Below are 22,148 nucleotides of genomic sequence, written 5' to 3'. Positions count from 1 at the left end.
GGGCAGAATCCGTCTTGCTTCCACGGTCTCTCTCAGCCTCCCACGGTCGCCGCTCACAGACGCACGGGATGACTCGTCAGGAATAATCCTGCCTCCTCGGGCCGGTCCGTGTCCACACTGTCTCTGTCCTGGCTGTTCACGAAGTTTGCGGCCAGCATCTAGGCTTTGGCCAGAGAGTCGGCTGCTCAGGCAGTTCTGTGAGCTCAGGCAGAATGCAACCTGCCTCTTAAAGGTGGGCCTTTCTCGAGAATGGACGGTGGACCGGCCACACGTTATCGGCAGGTCTTCTTTTTTCAGTCCCCTGCAGAGGCGCTGGCCACTGTGTGGAAGAAATTAAAATCACGCATGGGCGGGTGTGGGTGAGGGCAGGGAGGTTCTGTGTGAAAGCCCCGACGTTTGGTGTGAAGACCGTCTTGCTCGGCCCCGTCTTGGGCCAAACTTGGTGTAGGAAGTGAGACCCTGGTCAGATATGGGAAGATAGTTGGCCTTTCCCATGCATACCCTGAGGATCTGTGGGGTCACCTGGGTTTTCCTGAATGACCAGAACACTTTTCCCTGGCCTGAACACTGCCTGGTGCCGTCCTTAAGTGTCCACGGGGCCCCCCACACTGACGGCAGTGCTTGCACTGCTCTTCTTCGCTCCACTGGCCAGAAGAGATACTCTAGAAGGTGCTTGAGTCATCCGAAAGCATGAATCCAACCTCTCCTCCCTGGGTGTGGCTCCTAGTGAGTTCCTACCCGCTCCTCTAAAACTTTACAATATTTAGATATTACACAGGATTTGAATACATAATAAATGATGATAATGCTAAGAGTAATGACTGATTAAAATCAATGAGAGAGAAGCAATGCCATGATCAACAATCCAAAGGATACAGTTGTTACAGGACATCAGTTATTGGAATCCTATGCTGTCTGAAGTGGCTATGCACACTGAACCACAGAGAAAAAGAGACCAGCTAATGTAAGCTCTCAAGCATGGGGCCTTACTTGGCCGATGCCTTTCCATTCACTATTTTTACCACTTTGTAGGTGAAGGAATAATGTTACGGATTGCATAGACAAAGTAAAAATCTAAGCGTGGGTGTGGTCTTACCCAGCAGGCTTTTTAAGAGCCTTGCCATTTGGCATCAATTGAACCTGGGCGATCAGAGATTTTTGTTATTTGACCAGGGAAAAGTAGGAAAACCCATCTGTTGTGTGTGTTACCCATTATCTATTTTCTGAAATGGATATGTGACAAATATCCCAAACTTTTGGGGCAATATGTGAAAAAAGATGTCTATTTTTAATCAAACCAATTCATAACTAGTGATTCAGACTAAGAACTACTACCATAGGAATAAGGCATTTTTTATTATCATTTAAAATCTTGTTTGGGGCACTTGGGTGGCTCAGTCAGTTCAGCATCCAACTCTTGATTTCGGCTCACGTGATCTCAGGATCGTGACTTTGAGCCCCACGTTTAGTCTCACACTAGGTGTGGAGCCTACTTAGGATTTGCCCCTTTCCCCTGCTCACATGTGCTCTCTAAAATAAAAGTAAAAAAATTAAAAATCTTGTCAATTTACATTAGCAAAACATGTATTTATATTTTTTACAAATAAAGGGACAAAATCAAACAATATAATCTATAGGTTTTTGGTTTATATTAACTGAACAACAACAACAACAACAACAACAAATCCCAAACCTTTAAAGAAACCAAAATACCTTGTTCTTTCACTGAGGACTTAAATCCTTAATCTTGGTTCAGATGGAATTTTTATACGGGTGCTAAACGGCACCGAAAATAGGATTTTTAATGGTGAGACTCAGAGGCTCTTAACTGCATAATATGGTGAGCACTGCTATAACTTAGCACTTACAAGGCTTTTGCACATTTTGGAATAGTTTGTTTAAAACTGTCCTAATATGTTTATAGCCCCTTTTCTATTAAGCCTGATTTAAACAGTACCTTATCAAGGTTTTACTGTATATACAGGGTGGAAATACTTATTTTGTGTACTTCTTTAGCTGAAACCCATAAATCAGATACCCACAATGCAACGGCAGAATTGTATTGGATTTATAATAAACTTGAGAAGGCTTGAGTCACAGCAGACTAATGGCAAAACACCATTCCTGGCATTATTCAAGTACAAAATAAAGAGGAAAGGAGCGGGGAACAGAGAGAACTGCAGAATAAATGAAGTTACGGTCGTAAGACCGTGGCTCTTGCTTTAGAATCCACTATGGTGAAACTTGCTGTTGCACATGCCTTTTGTTGTTGTTTTTCCTGATATTTTTGCAGGGTTTAAAATTTATTATTATTATTATTATTATTATTATTTTATTATTAATTTTAGAGAGAGAGCACACAAGCCAGGGAGAGGGGCAGAGGGAGAGGGACGGAGGGAGGGAGAGAGAGAGAGAGAGACAGAGAGAGAGAGAGAATGAATCAATCTTAAACAGGCTCCATACTCAGCACAGGGCACAATCCCATGACCCTAGGATCATGACCTGAGCCGAAATGAAGAGTTGGACGCTCAACCAACTGAGCCACCCAGGTACCCCTCCGATATTTTTGGTTATAGTAGTCATGGACCACATCAGGGAACTGTTTCATTCTTGCAAGGTTAGAATTCAGAGAACTTTCTGCCTGTTGCTTGTTTGACTGTTAAAGACCCTACATGTTTAATGTCATAAACCACAATTAATAAGTCATCAGTTTTGAAGCTTAGTAGTTCTTAGAGAGATTATGTTGGCAGTTAATAAAGGGATTATATTAAAGCACATTTAATGACTGCCTGAAAGGCTTTCTCTGCAGATTCAGCCAACCCCAAAGGCAATGTAAAAATAAATAATAGGGAAAATTATATAATAGCACACTCAAGATGGTCAAAACAGGAAGCATAGCTGATGTCTCTCGATTTGTTTCTCTTTTACACTGGTATAAACTAAATTATCAGAATAAACTATGACTTGTATCTGTTAGACTATCTTCGAGCAAGTTAGACTGAATTCAGATATTGGGATTGACATCTAAGAAGAATAATGACTTTAGTGATTATATTTTCTTTTCTTTTTTTTTTTTTATTTTTTTTAACATTTATTTATTTTTGAGACAGAGAGAGACAGAGCATGAATGGGGGAGGGTCAGAGAGAGGGAGACACAGAATCTGAAACAGGCTCCAGGCTCCAAGCTGTCAGCACAGAGCCCGACGCGGGGCTTGAACTCACGGACCGCGAGATCATGACCTGAGCCGAAGTCGGTGGCTTAACCAACTGAGCCACCCAGGCGCCCCTAGTGATTATATTTTCTTAACAAAAATCGGGAATCCAGTTCTGTAAAATATAGTGGAAAGAACAAGACAAAGTATTTTAACTTGTACAGTCATGGAGTGTTGGGGGATTTCTTTCTGTCCTTTTTCAGATTCTCCAAATACAATTTAAGACAGCTTATGAAAATACACATGCATAAAGATGAGAGAGTATGTCTTAGTGGCTTGGCCCGTCCCAATTCATCATGGTTTTATCCTTGTTTTCTCCTCCCCCTGGTATGTTGTCCCCTACTTTTTCAACTGCTGGCTTCTTATCCTTGTGGGCTCAGCTTAAGTGTGATGGCTTTGTTGCGTTCTTACTTTTCTGCTAAAAGTGGCTAAGGAATGAGAGGACAAGGGAGTCTGGGGTTTATCCACTCAGCAGTGTCATCCAGGACCCAAATCTGTTCATCTTTCTGCTCTCCTATCCTCAGCACATGGCTAGACACAGTCCTGTCACCTTATGACTGGAAGCTGTCCGCTGTAGTTTCATGCATCACAGGTGTTTATGGTGACGTTCCCACAAAGAAGAAGGAGCATTTGTGGCTTCATGTCACTTCTTTGGTTAGGGATTAAAAACACATCCAGGAAGGTGCCCTTCAGGTGTCCCTGTATGTCTCATTGGATCCGGCCTGAATGATTCCATGTCAGGGGGTAGAATTACATGGTTGGCTTACAGTCATCAGCATTTATCTCCTGGGGCTGGGGATGAGCCATTTTCCTGGAGTGCAGTAAACACCTGAAGTAAAGCAGGCAATGAAAATGGAGAAGGCCACCAACATCCCTCCCATGCTTGTCCTGGGCCTCAGGTCTAGGGTAGGTAGCTTCCTCCCTCGCATCTCCTGACTTAATCCTCTCCTAGCACCAAGCATAATCTGGACTTTGTTTTTTTAAGTTTATTATTTATTTTGAGAGAGAGAGGATCCCAATCAGGATCCGCACAGGCAGCACAGAGACCTGCGTCGGACCGGATCTTACAAACTATGAGATCATGCCCCGAGCCAAAACCGAGTCAAACACACTTAACCAACTGAGCCGCCCAGGTGCCCCTGTACTTACTTTATCAATAGGATGCATTTTTTTTTTTTTTAACGTCCCCGAACTCTCTAAGAGTAGGGACTTTGTTCACTGTTGTATCCTTAGTACGAAGCACAATGGAGATGAGTAGGAAGTATTTTTACTAATAGTACAAAAAAGGAATTATATAATTCACAGTATCATCAAACATTAATCTCTTTACTTAGAAGAAATGAAACCTTCCCTTATACAAAGACCTATTTTTTTTTTCTTTTTGGCTCATAAAAGAAACATGATGAAATAATACCCCAGTGAGGGTATATTGTTCCCAAAGTCTTGAGTCACCGTATACAGCTGATCTGAAATTCACAGATATAACAACTGTGTATGAGTCAGGCTCCTGGTAGGAAGCAAACAACACACCCTGAGTGAATTAAAGGGATTTTAATGGAGAGCCCAGGTGTAGGGACAAGTGAAAAAGCAAGTGATGGTAACAGTGAGTCACAGCTAAAAGCTGTTACCATGCCAGACCAGAGGGGCACAAAGAAGCAGCTGGTCTGGGTTTCGATTAGAGCTTTAGCAGCAGCAAGAGGGCTCCTTGACAGGGGTAAACTCCAGACACAGAGCCACAGCCAAACTACAGCCTGGCAGGAGGCAGCCAGGAGAAGACCCCAGCCTCCGTCTCTTCTTACCTTTAAATTATCAGAACCAAGCTGGAAGTCAGAGGGGAAGGTCTATTCTCTATCTATCTATCTATCTATCTATAGTGTATATATACTATATACCATATACTATATAGATAGGTTTAGAGATATAATGTAGATTATAGATATAGATAGTATAAACCTTGGGTTCCCTTTGGCTTCTATGTAGACAGATAATACATACATATATATGTAAATTTAAATATGCATCTGGGAAAGCAGAGTTGCTAGCTCAGTTCTGCCATTTTTTTCCACTTAGAATCCATTATTGCCCTTTGCTTGTTGTGCTTTCCTTAAAAAACAAAAACAAAAACCTCACACTTACATCTCCAGTGTAAGGGCAACGCAAAATCCCCCTTAACTACCGTATTATTTCAAGGGAAGTTAAAGTGCTGGTATTCTAACCTGGAAGGTAAGTCGTAAACTTTAATCACTACCGGTGTTCTTTATAGCAGGTGGCAGGAAACCGTGGAAGAAGGAAATAACTCACTGACAGCAAACACATCTGTTCTTGCTCCTGCTTCTTTCATGCTATTTACATGAACACTCGTGGTGCCTTTCTTTCACTACCAACTTCACAGTCTCCTTACGACTTAATTCATAAGGAATTCAAGTCTTTGTTGCTTTCTTACAGCTTTCCATTGATGTCCGTGGAGTTCCAAGATTTCAGGCCACCGGCAAATCCTTTCTCTTCCAGGGGTATACGTAGGGGTGATTGAGCGGTTCACATCTATTAGACCCACTTCTTAAGCCACTGGCCTCGTTCAGTCACAAGAATTTCCTTGGGAGTTTCTTACTTTAACTTTGTGGACGATGGATGCCCATTGATGAAAGAATCAATCAGTCGTTCAGGCTGTTAATGCCATTGCAGGTGTTCAAATCAATTTATTAAAACCCAAGCCCCGAGAGAGTGCATGCATGTAAATAAACGTAGCCCAGATTTAATATGGGACTTCATCATCCACTGGCTTCTGATGGAAACTGGGATGTGTAGGTTCTGAGTTCTCAGGCTCAAGTATGCTTCCCAAATGCCGCATCCCACGTGTCAGAATCCCATTTCTTCCCGACCAGGGAAGAATCTTCGCATCGGAGATCTGCAAGTGTAGGGCAGACATGGTTGAATATCAGGCTGTGAGGCTTGTATCTCCAGCATTTTGAATTAAGCCAATGCTTTAAAACTGTCTTTCCCCTTAGGTACATTCCCAGGCAACCAGGAAGAGTTGTTCCTCCTCACAGTCTTGGTTAAACACCATTGTGACTTTGGTACCTATGTGCCGATCTTCCCTTTGCCTGACCTGCATCCCACACTATCAGCAGCTGTAGGTTTGAGCAATAGTGACGCCACTGTGGGCCACAGGGTTTCCAGGCCCATCTTCGTCTTCAGGGAGGAGTTGTATGTGTTGATGAAATATACGAGCAATCCTGTGCTGTTCTCCTTTATTGAGGGTGTGCTTTGGGAATATCTCCAGTAGTCTTCAACAGTCGGCGGTGGGGTGGGGGGGGTCCCTGCAGGAGACAGTAGTCACGACCAAAGAATCACCTGAAGAGAGTTTAATGATGGGCTATTGAATCCCCAAGGGACTGGTAAGTGCCGAAAGCTCTTAGCTCCGTGGGGCCTGAAGGACTGTGGAGAGGAAGCTGTTCTGGGGAGGAGAGAGAAGCCGAAACAGAAGGAGAACAGCCACGTGACAGGAGCAATGGCCACAGATCAAATGAGGCAGGCCCTGCCAACACGGTAATCTGGCAGGGAGAGGGCAGGAATAAAAATATCTTCCCTTGGTCCTCCTCCCACAGTAGATGTTTCTGTGTCTCTCGCTGCCTACATCTAATCGGTAGCCAGAGTGTAAGAAAGCCTGGGAATTGTAGCCTGTAGATTTCAGCCTAGAAGAACATAGATCAGAGCGGGAGAGGAAGGAAAGGAAAAATGGAATTTAACCAGAACATCTCGTCTCTTCTTTCTTGCTAGTAGAAGTTGACTAGGGGTGAATGAATAATAGAACTCTGCTACATGGTTCTGAGAGTACTGCATTTGTGAAATGAGTTAAATACCACATCGTTATGACTTTATAATTATTTCGATCATTTTTTTCCCCAAGAGCCCTACAGGGAAATGAAATCGGCAAAACAAAAATAATTCTGTTTTGATTTTCCTAAGATTTTTATGAAGTTTTCTTTTTGATCACTGTAGATATGTTCGAGGTTCTGAATGAATTCAGAAATCATTGTTCCAAATGTGCTGTGTCAAATGCATATTCGGTACCAGTAATTCTCAAAGGCAACCTCTGGAAAAAGGAATTTCAGTCTTTCACGGATTTAACTGGTAGACACAGAGAAGAGGCAGACAACGTAGGAACGAGACCTGGTGACGGTAGTGTGACCAAGACTAGCACGTGGGGACCCATGGTCCACTTTGTGAATCCTGGCTTTGCCAATTGCTAGCTACGTAAATTGGAGAAATTATTTAAATTCCAAGTCACGGCCGACTCATCTATAAAATGGCAATACAATAATAATAATCCTCTTTATTAGAGAATATGAACTAAAGTAAACACATTAGAAGCTGACTAGCTTAGCACCTGCCATATGGTGGGACGTGAATTGTAGTGAATCTTTTCCTCCGCTTCTTTTCGTATTTTCTGAGCTGCCTCAAAAACCGTTGGGAGCCAGGAAGGGAGTCTGTTTCTGAAAACTAGATTTGGCATAATATAAGCAATACATACTTTCTCTCAGTGCACTGTCCTCCAGAGTGGATTGGAAGGAAAAAAGGAGAAAGAAGGAATATATCTGCGTCTTATACAAGAAGACATTCAGGGCAAGAGCACACACTAGCTTATTAGTTCTCAGTCCCACTGTGTCATTGGCAACCCAAGACTCAGAATTAATAATAAGGAAACAACGCTTGGGTGGGAGAGCTTTGGAATGCATTATAAAGGAGACATAGCCATTTTTCATGCAGACATGTGGTAATATTCCCTTGCTAGCAGTTACATTTAAACTTGGTACGGAGTGAATGGGGAACATAAGATTTTGATGTTAGATTACAAAGGACTATAGTGACACACATTAATTGTGTGGTTCTTTTTGTTTTTTGTTTTTTTTTTTAGACAAAATTTTAGATGCTGAGGTGAGACGGGCGGGGGGTGGGGGGGGGGGGAAGAAAGACACACAGAGGAGAGAAAGAGACAGAGAGAGAGTTTGCTGTATATGTTGTCATTTAGTTATTTAGTTCATAGAGTTGGCAAATATTGGTAGATGGGTAAATTGTGTTTCGTGTCTAAGCTTTTCTCTAAATCTTTTAGGACCTTATGAATTATAAGCATCATATAGGTATTTCTGTGATACCAAACCTTGATGGTAATAGAATTCCACCAGAGTGGAAATATTCTCCAACCAAAGTCTACTAAGTAGAAAGCTAAATAAAATTCATCCTATTTAAACTTCTTGCCCAGTTTCCAAATATATTATATTGAAATTTTCCTTTATTTTATTCTGATATTCATTATGTATTTGTTGAAAACTTGCTCCTCACTCTAAACTACATTAGGTACTCTAAGTAATACAGAGAAAAATAAAGTGTTGCCTTAAGAGTGTTTAAATGTAGTAGCTTATTTAAATCTGTATAGATTACGCAAATCACATGTCTTTCACTGAAAAACTGAAAAGATAATATATATTCTAACCTAATGAATTTGATAAAAGAAAAGCTACAGTGTCATATTGTGTGATAAACATTTACCACATTTTTGTATTTCCTTAGGAGAAATGGACTGAGCTTTGAGTTGGTATGTGTAGATTGCTGAATATTGTTCAATGAATTCCTGCCATGTCTCGGGTGTAAAGGAAGGACATTCATTTGAACATTTCCTCTGATTGGTATGAATTCAGATCTGTTTAACAGCCTCAATGAATATTTTAGAAAACACAATAAGAATTTTATTATACCATATAGACTATAGACTATCTAGATCTTCTGTGGTAGATCATTGCTCTTTTTGATGCAGATCTGTGTTACTATTATATTATGGAAGCTTGAGTTACAAATATAGTTAAATATGTTAATTAGGACATGATTGCACATCTCAGGGGACATACACGAACATGCTTTTTTGTTTGTTCGTTTCTCGGACATGGCACAGGGTTTATGTAGCTGTTTACTGGCAACACAGAGTAGGTAGTAGTTGTTTCTGATGCTCTCAAGTGATAGTCCAGCAAAAGATAAAATCAGTATTTTTGCTTGCATGTATTAAGAACAGTATCATAGGGGCGCCTGGGTGGCTCAGTCGGTTGAGTGGCCGACTTCGGCTCAGGTCATGATCTTGCGGTCCATGAGTTCGAGCCCCGCGTCGGGCTCTGTACTGACAGCTCAGAGCCTGGAGCCTGTTTCAGATTATGTGTCTCCCTCTCTCTGACCCTCCCCTGTTCATGCTCTGTCTCTCTCTGTCTCAAAAATAAATAAACGTTTAAAAAAAAACAGTATCATATTCAGTATGGAATCGCATACTGGAAATAATCTTCTCCTAGAACTCCAAGCCATTTTTTCCATCAAAATTTTTGGTGCTTCTTTTGAAAGTCTGATGACATACTGATTTTTAATCTATTTGAGGATTGAAGCCCTGGCCCTATGGACACTGTTGAAATTTTCTTTTATTATTTTTTTTGAAAAATTTTGAAAACATTTGAAAACTTGCCTTTTGTGGTTTATTGTGCTGGGTTTAGGTGAGTCATGTCAATATGGAAGTTTATGTCAGTTCTGGGGAAATTTGTTGAATTAAAAAAATTTATTTCACTTAATTATTTTCATTTTACCCTTCTGGAAATCCTATTGTTTGGATTTGGACTTCTTGGATAAATTAGTTTTCTTATCTTTTTTCTACAATTTCCCTTAACTTTGGTGGTGTTATTGCTTTTGTTTTCCTGTCTTCATGGAAAGTCCCTTAAGTTTGTCTTTCAGACTTTTCTGTTGAATTTTTGTTACTGTTACTATATTGCAACTTCCAGGGACTCTTTAGAATCCTCTGTATGTTCTTTTCTTATAGTCTCCTGTTCTTGTTTCATCAATAAAATATCTTTTCAAGGTATTAAGGACACCAATGATAGCATTAAAAAAATCTGCTCAGAGCACTAATTTCCCTTCAATCCCTTGTTTTGGTTTTATGTCTGTTATGGTAGAAGCTTTATCTCAATGCCTGCTGGTCTTGCTTGTCTACTCTTATTTAGGAGACAGTCACTGAACAACTTTCAGAAGCTCAAGAGTAGGGATACTGTGGACATTGCCCCCCAGTGGCTCTCATTATATGGTGATCTGATAGGACTATTTCACAAAGAACCTCCATGTGTGTGCACCTTGGCTTGGTGTATCTCTCAGTGTAGCTGGAAATTCTAAGGCTGATTACCTAAATTTGATTAATCCACGGAATCTTACTCTTCCACAGAAACTTCCATCTAATCCCTGTATTTTCAGTACAATACTTATACCCTGGAGCCCTAGTGCCTCTCCAGAGTTCAAAGGAGGCAAGGAGTCTGCCAGATTCACAGGGTTATGGAGGAAATCCGGTGTCTATATCTGATCTTGTGTTTCGAATGCTTCTCTACATTTCAGCTTCCAGGTGTTATTGATGTTTCTTTTGCCTCAGCTTTATGGGATCTGAAGCACAAGCTAGACTTTCAGGCTGGGATGCTTAAAATAATAACAGTGTATCATTTCTCACAATTCTCTGGGCAAGTGCTGTATTCTTCTGCCTATTTTGCATGTATGCCTAGAAGGTTGATAGGGAGGGGCTTAGCTATACTAACTGAGTGGGAGTCTGTCTCTCTGTCTCCATGTTGTTCCCCTTCCTTCAAGATACTAAACTGGTCTTCCTCACAAGATAGACAGCCTCATTCCCAAGGTGCCCAACATCCCAGCATTTATTAAGCCTCTGTTTATTTTACATTTGCTGATGTTCCGTTGACCAAGCAAGTCACATGACCATGCTGAGAGTGAATGGGAGCCGTTAGGGCAACAATGTACCACAGTGGTCACACCAACTTGTATTCCCACCAGCAATACTGGTGTTCCTGTTACTCCATAGCCTCCCCAATACTTTATAGTTTCTGGTTTTAGTGGTTATGCCATTTTCAAGTGAGTCCAGCGTGTGTATACTGTTTTCTTGTTGTGATTTGATTTTTATTTTAATGTCAATGAATGATGTTGAATAACTTTTTAGATACAGCGAAACCTTGGACTGTGAGTAACCTGTTATGTGAGTGTTCCGCAAGATGAGCAAACATTTCTAATAAATATTAACTTGGCCAAAGGGCAATGTCTTGAAATATGAGTAGTATGTGATGCCAAACGTCATACAATCACAACTGAGCCATTGATTCTTCTCTCGCTCTCTCTTTCTCTCTCTCACTGCGAGACTGTGGGTGATTGTCTCCCATGCTTGGATGCTCAGTCTCAGGCCTTGGTATTTGGCAGAATTCACTGATTTTTCAGAATGTTGGAAAGTGCCCACAACTGGTGCTAACTTATTTTTTGTCACTTCAAAGCACCTAGGGACAGTCCTTTGCTTTTCATAGAAGGCTGAGCTTAGGAATGCTTTGCTTCATTCTAGGTCAAGCTGTCTGCAGATACAGACCTTTTCCTCTGTTGCCTTATTGCCAGTTATATTAAATAGAGTATATGACAAGAGTTTATTAATACTGTACTGTAGTCAACTTCTGTTAGTGACAGTGAAAGTCGTCCTACACAATAACCCTCCTCTCTGTCGTCTCCCTCACACCAACCACGAAGGTTTTCAAAGGTAAGTGCAGGTTAATTTGTTTATTTTATTTATATTTTGTACTTGCTTTATTTTGTATTATATTACAGTACTGTAATCACTTTTATATGGAATATTTTGGGGTTGCAGAACGAATCATCTCAGTTTCCATTATTTCTTATGGGGAAATTTGTTTTGATATACAAGTACTTTGGATTACAAGCTTGTTTCTGGAACAAATTATGCTTGCGACCCAAGGTTTTACTGGACTTGAATTAGTTATTTTTTATTAGTTTTTTTGTACTGTCTGAAACCACACACATTTTCTCTCTTACCATTCTGGAGGTCAGATGTCCTAAAATCCAAAGTGTTGACAGGGCTGCATTCCCTTTGGAGGCTCTAGGGGACAGTTTGTCTCCTTGCCTTTTTGACTTATGGAAGCTGCCTGTGTTCATGGCTCCTGTTCCCTTCCATATGCAAAGCCAGCGGCCTGGTGTCTTTTGGTCTCTCTCTCTCTCTCTCTCTGTCTCTCTGACCTCTGATTCTATCATCTCATTACCTTCTTTGATTCTGACCCTTCTTCTTCCATCTTTTAAGGTGCCCTGTAATCACACTAAACCCAATCAGATAATATCTAGAATATCTTGGATAATCTCCCTGCATTAAGGGCCTTAATTTAATCACATCTGCAAAATCCCTTTATCATGTAAGGTAACATACTCACAGTTTCTAGGGATTGGGGCATAGGCATTTTAAGGATAGGCCATTATTCAGCCTACCACACTACTTTTTCCGTATCATCCTCTGTTATATTACTTTGTTATAGTATTTGCTTCTGTTCATTTAAGTTAAAATATATATTTTTTAATATTGAGTTTCACAGACCCTATTTTTAATGATGTATTTTTGAGTCCGCTGTGGCAATTAAGAAATTTAATGTAAATTTAGGGTATATAATAACTTGGTAAAAGAAAAAAATTAATGACAAAATGAATAATCACCCTAACTTTTAAAGTGTTTGTTGGGTGTAGCTTTAAACCAACTTGCCAACATTTTATCTATGTCTTCCTCCTTAAAATCGCCTGAAAGTGTAGCCGGTGGAATTGTATGTTCTCTTCATTCATCAGTGCATGAGTTTATTTCTCCCAGCAGAAATAACGGAAGTGGTTACAGAGTAGGGATGGAGTGACCTGGATCTGTCTTTGGTCCTTTTTTTCCAGGAGAAGGGATCGGTGATTGATTACTGACTAAATTAAAGAATGACTAAAACCACTGGTGTTATTTTCCGCTCCAGCACCTTGGTTTCTTTTGTGTGGCTTGCTTTAAATATTCAGCTCTCTTCTCCTCACTGCAAAGCAAACATGCCTCGTTAATCTCTTAACTGTGTCTTCTCAGTTTATGTCTCCGCTGATCCTTATCTCTCAACTTCTGCATATTTTAGCATTGTATATAAACTTATTTTTTGTGGGGCTCAAATATTTATTCTCGAAACAAATTTTAATTTCCTCAAAAGAACTGCTTCTCCTTCTGGAACTTGAATTGTAACTAGAGCCATTGACGCTTCATGGCCCTCTGTTAGGAGCTCAACATTTATTACATCTATTTATCCAAATCTATCTATCTCTCTGTCTCTTTCTATGTCATCTATTCATCACCTATCCTTATCTCTCTGTCTCTTTCTCTTTCTCTCTCTCTTCCTTCTTAGGGAGTGATAACATTTTTTTCTATACGTAATAAAGTTTTAAATTAATTTTATATTTGGCAAGGCATCAAAATTAATTACAGGACCATGCTTTTTGAGAGTTTTATTAGAAACGTTTTGTGATCATTTTAGTGGTGGGATGCTTCAAAGGAAGGTGTCTGGGTTTTGCACTCTTGACATATACACTCTTCTTTGGGAGGACATCAGCTCGTCTGAGCAGAATGTCCTAAGTGTTGCCAGTGCATAATAATTTGCATTGATGTATGAAAATCCTCTAATGATCACATTTGTATCAAGCTGCTTGGGATTTGTGCAAAACCATGAGTCAGGGAGAGAAGGAAGCAATGACAGATGGGTGGAGAGTCTCAGTTATTGGAAAGGAGCATCTTTTCTCATGAATGTCATTTTCCATTTAATTTCGTGTTGTCATTGAAAGACCCTAATGCATCCGTTGAAAGAAGAGTCTTGTAGGGAATGACATTTGGGAGAGCGCCAACATGGGACACAACCTGAGGCTGCAAATGCTGGTCTGTTTGGCAGCTGCAAGGCGAACAACTGTTTGGCATCGAATTCCTTGGTAGGAAGCCTCTAGAATCAGCAAAGGATTAAAAATAGAAAGATGGGACGGGTTTCTATGGCTTCAGAGGGAGAGAATTCAATTCCCCTGGCTGCAGGGATAAATCTGCAATGCCAGAACCTTCCTTAGAATGTATATGCCAGAGTGTTAGATGACACCCAGGGATGGCCACAGTAAAAGGAGTAGTTAATTCTGTTCTAAATCACTCTGCCAGTCATGCTCCATGACCTTGCATATTATTTAATTAAACTGTATCTGAATTGGCTCAGAGCATAATAATGCTGTTCCTCCCTCACAGGAGACATTTCAAGGCTATTTAACCATAAGATTGGGGACTGATCATCTTGACATGACTTTTCCACCGATCAGGATCCTCAGTCCAGGGTTGATTTTATTCAAAAATTTTGGATTGCTTCCTACACCTTTGGCATATATTTGTATTTTTCAGAGTATTCTCTTTTGTGACTAGAAATACATTGCTCCATTACAAAGCCAAGAGTAGGATTCTCTTTGCCTTGTTCTTCTGAGAGTACAACTAGTGATTGCCAATGAATCATAGATCCATGCTACTCAAAATTTAATTTGCAGAGGAATCACCTGGGATCTTGTAAAAAGACAGATTCTGATTCAGTAAGTCTGTTGTGAGAGGCCCTTTCATTATTTAAAAAAATTTTTTAAAACATTAGCTAGTGGCACCAGCTCCCTAGCTTCCCACCCTACTTCTCATGGTGGTAATCCCCGCTGTCTCCTTGGCCTAACTTAGGATGGCAATGGTGGTGATTCCTCTTGCACTATGATTTGGCTGCTTCTTGGTGCCCACACTGATTAGACTATTTGGTTGAGAGGGAGAACGTGGTAGAGAGCTTCATCAAATTCAGAGTATCTTGTCCACAAACAGAATGTGATTCATAGCCGTCCTGGCATATGATCTGGCCTCAGTCATTTTACAGTGTTGTTCTTTTCCTGTTCTCAGAACCAGAGCCTGATTCAATTTCTGTTCCCCAGCCCTGCTGTGCCAGAAACCAGGATTTGTGCATTTGTGTATTTCTAAATGGATCATTAGAAATTGGGACCCATTTCCTGCTTGACTGAATGGTTTTAGCTGGTTGAATGAGACTAAATTTGATAATATCCCCAAATAAGTTATTTTTACAGTCCACAATTAATGATCAGCACAAGGTGATTAATGTCGCTTTCTTGTGATCGTGTTTGTATCATAAAATTATATGTCAGAACTCATAGTCTTTCCTGATTCCCCAAGGTCTGATGATCACCTGCAGAATTTAAACAAATTCACCGCACAGAAATAATTAACACCATTTTACGAGACATGATTGAATTTTACATGTTAAAGTCTTGTAAATAATATTCATGATAGTATTTGCTATTAGTCAATATGCTACAGTAGTCAGTATGTTCCAGTGTAATATGCAAATTCTGATCTTCAATAAAATAGGCTTCTGTAGTTGTCTTCCCTTTTAGATTGTATCAAAATCTGGCAAGATCTTGACTCAAATAACTTATTTGGAGAGTTTAACTTTTGCAAATAGAAATGCAGTTTGGGGGCTAAAACATGGAGGTCCTTTTGCCTATTAACTGAGTCATGAGTTCAAGAGTATATCATTCAGTAACGTATACACTGCTTTAGATATTTGCAGCACAAAGTGACTTATATAGGGAATTTTGTGTTAAGAAATGTTGGAAAGGCTGCAGAAGGCATCAGAGCCTAAAGCTTGTTTTCAGACTTATCACTACAGTTCTGGTCCAGAGAGTTAGGAAGATACCGGTGTTCCCCTGATAAGGAAACTATTGGAAACCACTGCTAATGGTCACTGGAGTGAATGTATCAGTATAAGATCGTGAGGGGTGCAAAACCTCGTATCTGCCACAGCAAGCCTTTGCTTACCAGATCTAAAGGAAGAACAGTATGGTGTCTGTCATCCTTGCATTTTCAAAGTCTCATGGGAGAGAATCTCACTGCCAGAACATAGACTGAATTCACAACTTTGGAATCAAAGGAATGTGAGAAACACGGCTCTCAGGTGACCCTGGAAAGAGCAAAAAATACAGTCAAATAAACACTGGTTTCCAGAACAATACTTGTTACACAGAGGAGATGGCATTTACTGAATGGCTTAAGGTTTTAGGATATTTACCCAGTTGGTTAACATCTCTGTTTTACAAGGTGAGAGACAAATCCTTTGAAACTGTCTGGGGACCTTCTGAGAAATTTCAAAGTTAGAGGTTAAAGTGACTCCATTTAGGATTTGTTTTGGGAAAAGACCAAAAAGTTTGAACATTTGATTAAATTATGTGACCCAAGTGACAGGAAGATTTTAAAGGCAGATACACAAGGGGCACCTGGGTGGCTCAGTCGGTTAAGTGTCTGCCTTCAGGTCAGGTCATGATCTCACAGTCTGTGGGCTTGAGCCCCGCGTCAGGCTCTGTGCTGACAGCTCGAAGCCTGGAGCATGCTTTGGATTCTGTGTCTCCCTCTCTCTCTCTGCCCCTCCCCTGCTCATGCTCTTTCTCTCTGTGTCTCAAAAATAAATAAAAAAACATTAAAAAAAGTAAAGAAAAAAGGCAAGTACAGAAGGTTACATGATTGTGAACAAAAATTAGCTCTCTTAATATTGAGAAGACTGGGTTTTCTTAAGTAATTAAAGACCCACTAAGGACAACAGGAAGCACAGTAAATTATTTGGTAAGCCACAGAATCTTTGCTTTCTGGGTTCACTACCCAAAAGATAAAACAACAACTACAAAACAAACAAACAAAAAGAAACTTTCACAATGTCTACTCAAGAGCAGACTGACAGTCCAAGAAAATAGAGAGTAAACCAAATTCTAAAATGCAACAGTATACTTTTGTATTAAATCTCATTCTTCTAAAACCTTAAATAAATATATTCCAAACTTAGCTAGCTTGATTAGCTTGATCATACATAAAATGCCTTTTCCAAGATTTTTTCCATAAATTTTCCATGACTTTTTAAATCATTCGTATTTTGTCTAAGTTTTTTTTTCTTTCTCATTCTTGAACAGTTGATCATTTTACTTTCCTTACCTACTTTCCACAAGCTATTTCCTTTCATTTTTATTTCAACGTAGCTTTAATCACATATATTAATTGGAATTCTTAACCCTTAGAGTACTTAATTCCTAGTGAAAATTAAGAAGGAAGCACTTGTGAGCTATCACATCTGTGGATTGGCAAATTTTCAAGTACATTTCATAATTTCCAGAAGTATATTCTTTCTCAGTGTAAATTTTTCTTTTTTTTTTTTAATTTTTTTTAATGTTTATTTATTTTTGAGACAGAGAGAGACAGAGCATGAACGGGGGAGGGTCAGACAGAGAGGGAGACACAGAATCTGAAGCAGGCTCCAGGCTCTGAGCTGTCAGCACAGAGCCCGACGCGGGGCTCGAATTCACAGACCGTGAGATCATGACCTGAGCGAAGTCGGATGCTTAACCTACTGAGCCACCCAGGCGCCCCTCAGTGTAAATTTTTCATTGTGGCACGAACATGTGGACCAAACTAATAGACCCAAATGTCTTTAGTTTCTTTGTAAAGCCAAAATAGGATAAACCTATGTTCAGTGATGCATGCTTTAGTATTTTATCTTACTTGGAAATGATCTGTGTATTCAGAGAATATCCATCATTTCACCTATCTCAGTATAACTTAGGTTTCAAGTTATCAAAAAGTTTTGGAAAGTATTTTTAAGTAGACATGCTATAAAGCATAATTATTATTGAAATGTTCCTCTATAAACTTTTACCTTACTTCCATCTATTTAATTAACTTGTTCCTAATAATTATGTTTATGTCAGTTATGAAGCTTTCATGAGACATTAAACAGAATTTTTTTTTCAGCTAACTATTAAGTTATTCTCACTGACAGATTCTGTAACAGAAATAACATGAGCTTATTTGACTTCTAGTAAACCTATGTTTAATGCTGATAACTCTAAAGACATGCTTGCTTTAATTAAACCAACAAACTTAAACTAGCTTTTATTTGCCTAAGATTAGCCTAGATCATGTGAACTTGTAAAACATTTGAGTAGTTTCTGTATTTCTGAGAGTATCCTTGAGTTATGCAAACACTGATTGTCTTTAAGCTAATTAAATAGAGCTCTTTACAAATTAATTTTGTCAATGCCATCTGGAGGTAGAAAAAATCACACATTTATAATCGACATACACATGCATACAGAGAGATGCAAACAGAGATCTTCTAGCTTTCACTTGAAAATTTTAGCCACAGGACGGGTACAATAATGCAAAACTCACTCCATGTTGTATTTAGGGCAGATAGTAAGTTAAGGTTAGCGGTTCAGATGGCTAAAACTTTTTACTAATATTTCTGGAAGAGACTTTTAATATTTTTCATAAGTCTAGTTTTTAAAATAGTCTTTCTTTCCTTCTAAATATATATATTTTTTTAATGTTTGTTTATTTTTGAGAGAGAGAGGCAGAATGTGAGCGGGGGAGGTGCAGAGAGAGAGGGAGACACAGAATCCGAAGCAGGCTCCAGGCTCCGAGCTGTCAGCATAGAGCCCAACGCGGGGCTCGAACTCACAGACCGCGAGATCATGACCTGAGTTGAAGTCGGACGCTTAACCGACTGAGCCACCCAGGTGCCCCAACTTTCTTTCCTTCTAATAAGAATCCCTTTGGTTCCTGAAGAAGACTGCGTAGAATACTTAAATCTTTTCTCTGTAGAAAGAATGCAAGTTCCACCATAAAGGGTTTCTGTTTCCTAAATCGAGATCTTTTGCAATATCTGTAGGCCTTTTGAGATGAATAAAGGATGTTTGGGGATTGGTAAAAAGGATAGGCTGGCTTTGAATTCTTTCTAGAGCCACACTTCTGATCTTACAAAGACTAGCTTTTAAAGACAAGTACGGTTTTGGGGCACCTGGGTGGCTCAGTTGGTTAAGCGGCCGACTTCAGCTCAGGTCATGAGCTCACGGTCCGTGAGTTCGAGCCCCGCGTCGGGCTCTGTGCTGACAGCTCAGAGCCTGGAGCCTGTTTCAGATTCTGTGTCTCCCTCTCTCTCTGCCTCTCCCCCGTTCATGCTCTGTCTCTCTCTGTCTCAAAAATGAATAAATGTTAAAAAAAAAATTAAAAAAAAAAAAAAAAAGACAAGTACGGTTTTTAATTTCTTGAAGAATTGGGTTGTAACCTGAGTGATACGGACACTAAGTCATCCAACTATTATCTTCAGCTTGCTCCTTTCTATCAGGGAGGAGATCTTCAACGAAGATGGAAATTTCCAAAGATTCCTGTGTTCTAGATTTAGACCTATGTATTTTTGGAAAGTTTTAGTAAACCCTTCCATAGAGGCTTCAGAATGTTTTTCTTACCCTCTGGGAACATAGTTTCATTTTAGCTGAGGAGTGAAGGCCTCAAGAAAAACAAGTTCCTATCAGGCTCTGAATATCAGCTTCCAACTGGGCCAGCTTCTGACCTAAGAGCTATTTTTTTTTTAATTTTTTTTTTCACGTTTTATTTATTTTTGAGACAGAGAGAGACAGAGCATGAATGGGGGAGGGGCAGAGAGAGGGAGACACAGAATCGGAAGCAGGCCCCAGGCTCTGAGCCATCAGCCCAGAGCCCGACATGGGGCTCAAACTCATGGACTGAGAGATCGTGACCTGAGCCGAAGTCGGATGCTTAACTGACTGAGCTATCCAGGCGCCCCCCCAAGAGCTTTTCTAAAAAAGAATCATTTCAAGTATCTTGTCAGATTTCAGCTGGGACAAACAGTAAATACTCCTGGCAGTATTGAATAATTCCTTGAATGCAAGAGACATGCCCAAAGAGGGTGCAAAAGATACTTACTACCCTCCCAAGATCCAGAACCAAGGAAAACCAAGACAGACAGACTTAGTTTCCCCTGAGAGCTGCCAACCCTCAGAAGAACAGCAGAACCCCAGCTCAAAGGGAAAATAATCCACATTCCTGTCTGGCCGCTCGCTGGGGCCCCCAACCTGATTGCTACCAAGCTATGTTCCCAGGACACAAAACAAGACCAGAAAGCAATAGCTGTCCCAGAAAAAGCCTGAACAACCAAGGCGTCTACCAAAATCAAATCCACCAGAGTCTGAATTTGCAAAGAAAAGGACAATGTGAAATTTTACCTTTTTCTTGCAACAGGCACCACAGGCAGAGATCTGGGAAAGCTAACTTTGGGAAGAATCCTCACCCTTTGCAGTTGTTAAAGTCAAACACAAATGGAAGCCAGACTTGAAAATTCCCTGAGCAGACAAAACCAGTTTATGAACAGCTGGTTCATAACCAGCATATGAACCAGCATATGAACAAAGATTAATTTAGCTTAGTTTGAAGACAAGGGAGGCTAACTTGACCTGGGTCACTTCTTATTTCATGCATCTAAAAATCATAACCAGAATTTAAATAGTTCTCCACAACTGTTATGAGCTAACCAGTGACTAGTTCCTTTTCTTTTAAGAAAATTACAATATTTTAACCAATTACCGGTTGTATAAGCTTCTTTATAACAAGCTACCTGTGAGCCTCATCCCATGTTTTGGTTTGAGTGTTTTTGGTTTACAAACTATCTTTTTGGAGGGGGCACAATAAGCATTTACCAATTACTACTTCAGTGATTTGTTGGTTTCCTGTTTGTTGCTTGTTAAGTTTATTTAGTTTTGAGAGGGGGTGGGGGCAGAGAGAGAGGAAGAGAGCATCCCAAGTAGGCTCTGCACTATCCGTGCAGAGCCCAACGTGGGGCTCGAACCCACGAACTGTGAGATCATGACCTGAGCTGAAGTCAAGAGTCAGACCCTTAACTCTTTTACCCAGGCGCCCCCATTGGTTTTCTGTTTTTTATGAACTTTGACCCCGGCTTCTGTCAGTTTTCCCAGGATCCCCTCTGCAGGCTCTGGAATGAATGGGGTGACCCAAGGGTCTTATTCTGGTTCCCAGAAATTGTAGAGGAGGAAAAATAATTTTCCCTCTTTTCTTTATGGTTAATGCTCCCAGGAGACCCCTTTGCTCTAGGGCATCCTGTAAATAGATAAAATTCCTACGTTAAAAGTTCTGCACTGAGGCCACCATAATTCAGGTTTATCTTTGATATGTTTAACCTGCTTGATCAGCCTTAAAGCAAAATTTTATTTACCTGAGACCTTACACTGGCTCCATCCCTGCTTATGTCAGACCCTGTTCGCTTTTCTTTCTTTCTTTTTTTTTTTTTTCACTATTTATTTTTTGAGAGAAAGACAGAGTGCCGTTGGGGGAGGAGCAGAGAGGGGGACACAGAATCCAAAGCGGGCTCCAGGCTTTGATCTGTCAGTACAGAGCCCGTTGTGGGGCTGGAACCCACCAACCATGAGATCAGACCTGAACCCAAGTCAGACGCTTAACCTATTGAGCCACCCAGGTGCCCCAGACCCTGTGAGCTTTTTAAGTCTGACCCAGATGGCCCCCTGGACCGTTCCCGTTCCAGCCGCGGTCTGGAAAAAGAGGTGCTCCGATAGTCTGAAAGCTCCGAACACCAAGTCCGTGGAGCCAGGACCCGGGATGTGAGAGGAACGAGCCCCCACCTCCAGAGGCCCCGAGCAGGGAGCTCCAAGGGAGACCGCAGGTAGGATCTCGCCCGTCGCTCTGGCCCCTGGGGGATGGCAGGGTCTCCTTTGACTCCTTCTCTGACACCAGAACGGTTGAAAGGTAAACTGAGGCCCATTAAAGAGTTTAAGAGCTTATCTGCACAAAAATGGATTCGAATCCGGCAGCATTCAGTTCAGTGGATAGAAAGACGCTCCAAGGAGTGGGAACAGCGAAGGAGCCTACAGGCAGCCTGGAGTGCGAGCAAGGAAGTTTTCTAGGCAGAAAAGTGGGCTGGTTACTGCAGAGTTCTTTTCCTTTAGGGAATAGCGGGTGGGCGGGGCGTCCAGCAGGTAGGTCACCCGATGAGGAGTGCTGATCCGGTGACTGATGGACCGGTTTAAGTCTACTTCTGAGAGATCCCAAAGTGGAACTAAGTGAAGTGTCAGTTTTGTGACCCGGGGCTTGGCATAGTGATTCCATTTGGGGCCTATTGTCTTGTTTGTAACAAAGGGTGGGGG

The 22,148-nt window shown here is 40.7% G+C and overlaps 1 long non-coding RNA gene across 1 annotated transcript in view; it reads left to right on the top strand.

The window, feature by feature from the left end:
- The first annotated feature begins 11,422 nt into the window (after nt 1-11,422).
- The window catches only part of LOC125916604 (uncharacterized), a 139,625-nt gene continuing 128,899 nt past the window's right edge, over nt 11,423-22,148 (top strand). The window contains exon 1 of the long non-coding RNA XR_007455978.1: nt 11,423-11,808. This is a non-coding gene — a long non-coding RNA (uncharacterized LOC125916604). The remainder of the gene's footprint in view (nt 11,809-22,148) is intronic.

Source organism: Panthera uncia (assembly GCF_023721935.1).
Source record: "Panthera uncia isolate 11264 chromosome E2 unlocalized genomic scaffold, Puncia_PCG_1.0 HiC_scaffold_20, whole genome shotgun sequence".
Classification (NCBI taxonomy): Eukaryota; Metazoa; Chordata; class Mammalia; order Carnivora; family Felidae; genus Panthera; species Panthera uncia.
This window is presented reverse-complemented; position numbering and strand designations above follow the sequence as displayed.